Here is a 2361-nt window from a genome sequence, read left to right as displayed (position 1 = left end):
CCTTTTATCACCTCAGAATTTCTTTTGGTGACAGGAATAATAACTGCTATGAAATATGTATGTCTTTGAATATGTATTTTATATATTCAAAACATATATTCAATATTCAATATATATTTATTGAATTTATTTGGATATATATATATATATATATATATATATATATATATATATCCAAATAATATATGGAAGGTCAAACTCTGTAATCCCACACCACAGAGAAGATCATTGTTAAGACTTTGGTTACATAGAGCCATACTAATCCCTATATCTATATTAGTGGTTCTTAATCCAGGGCAGTTTTGCTCTCTAGGAGACATCTGGCAATGTCTGCAGACATTTTTGGTTGTCACAACTGGGCAAAGAGATGCCTGCTATTGGGAATGTTACTGGCATCTAACATGTTGGGGCCAGAGATGGTGCTAAACATCCTACAATGCACAGGACAGTGAGTCCCCTACATCAAAGAATTATCAAGCCCAGAGTGCGTTACTTACCTCGACTCTTAGCTTGTCGGGGACAGTAACCGGTATCCGGTGTCTACTCCTGTTACCTGCTCCTGCTAACCCGTAGACATGCGTGAGTGCATCTCCATCCACGTTGGCCAGGCTGGTGTCCAGATCGGCAATGCCTGCTGGGAGCTCTACTGCCTGGAACATGGCATCCAGCCTGATGGCCAGATGCCAAGTGACAAGACCATTGGAGGAGGAGATGACTCTTTCAACACCTTCTTCAGTGAGACAGGCGCTGGCAAGCATGTGCCCAGGGCAGTGTTTGTAGACCTGGAACCCACGGTCATTGATGAAGTTCGCACTGGCACCTACCGCCAGCTCTTCCACCCCGAGCAGCTCATCACAGGCAAGGAAGATGCTGCCAATAACTATGCCCGGGGGCACTACACCATTGGCAAGGAGATCATTGACCTCGTCTTGGACCGAATTCGGAAGCTGGCTGACCAATGCACAGGTCTTCAGGGCTTCCTGGTTTTCCACAGCTTTGGCGGGGGAACTGGTTCTGGGTTCACCTCCCTGCTGATGGAACGTCTCTCTGTCGATTATGGCAAGAAATCCAAACTGGAGTTCTCCATTTACCCAGCCCCCCAGGTTTCCACAGCTGTAGTTGAGCCCTACAACTCCATCCTCACCACCCACACCACCCTGGAGCACTCTAATTGTGCCTTCATGGTTGACAATGAGGCCATCTATGACATCTGTCGTAGAAACCTCGATATTGAGCGCCCAACCTACACTAACCTTAACCGCCTTATTAGCCAGATTGTGTCCTCCATCACTGCTTCCCTCAGATTTGATGGAGCCCTGAATGTTGACCTGACTGAATTCCAGACCAACCTGGTGCCCTATCCCCACATCCACTTCCCTCTGGCCACATATGCCCCTGTCATCTCTGCTGAGAAAGCCTACCACGAGCAGCTTTCTGTAGCAGAGATCACCAATGCGTGCTTTGAGCCAGCCAACCAGATGGTGAAATGTGACCCTCGCCACGGTAAATACATGGCTTGCTGCCTGTTGTACCGTGGTGACGTGGTTCCCAAAGATGTCAATGCCACCATTGCCACCATCAAGACCAAACGCAGCATCCAGTTTGTGGACTGGTGTCCCACTGGCTTCAAAGTTGGCATTAATTACCAGCCTCCCACTGTGGTGCCTGGTGGAGACCTGGCCAAAGTACAGCGAGCTGTGTGCATGCTGAGCAACACCACAGCTATTGCTGAGGCCTGGGCCCGCCTGGACCACAAGTTTGACCTGATGTATGCCAAGCGTGCCTTTGTTCACTGGTATGTGGGTGAGGGTATGGAGGAAGGAGAGTTTTCTGAGGCCCGTGAGGACATGGCTGCCCTTGAGAAGGATTATGAGGAGGTTGGTGTGGATTCTGTTGAAGGAGAGGGTGAGGAAGAAGGAGAGGAATACTAATTACCATTCCTTGCATCCCTGCAACATGTCATACTCGGAACTTTAGCTTCAAACTGACAGGCGTTAAAGCTTTCTCAATAGATTGTCTTTGCTTTTACCTGTGATCATGTGTGTCTTTTTAATGTGTATCTACAAGATTTTTTCCCTCATGTCTCAAAGTAAAGGCATTGAGAAAAAAAAAAAAAAAAAAAAAAAGAATTATCAAGCCCAAAATGTCAACAGAGCTGAGGTGAGAAACCCTAATCTGCATGATTATATTTATATTCAGTTTTGTAACCATACTTAATAATGCCTCATGGACATTTTCTCATATCAAAACTTAGAGTTTTACCTCGTCTTTGTATTCTTAATTCAACAAATTATTTTATGAGAAAATAGTTTTGAATTTTATCTAAATATTTTCCCATCTATTGAGGTAGACATGTTTCTT

The 2361-nt window shown here is 45.3% G+C and overlaps 1 pseudogene; it reads left to right on the top strand.

The window, feature by feature from the left end:
- The first annotated feature begins 482 nt into the window (after window positions 1-482).
- LOC109445256 (tubulin alpha-1B chain) lies at window positions 483-2028 on the top strand (annotated as a pseudogene).
- Window positions 2029-2361: the final 333 nt, after the last annotated feature.

Source organism: Rhinolophus sinicus, linkage group LG04, assembly GCF_036562045.2.
Source record: "Rhinolophus sinicus isolate RSC01 linkage group LG04, ASM3656204v1, whole genome shotgun sequence".
In the NCBI taxonomy this organism is placed as follows: Eukaryota; Metazoa; Chordata; class Mammalia; order Chiroptera; family Rhinolophidae; genus Rhinolophus; species Rhinolophus sinicus.
Note: the sequence above shows the minus strand (reverse complement) of the source record. Positions and strands in the feature narration are given on the sequence as shown.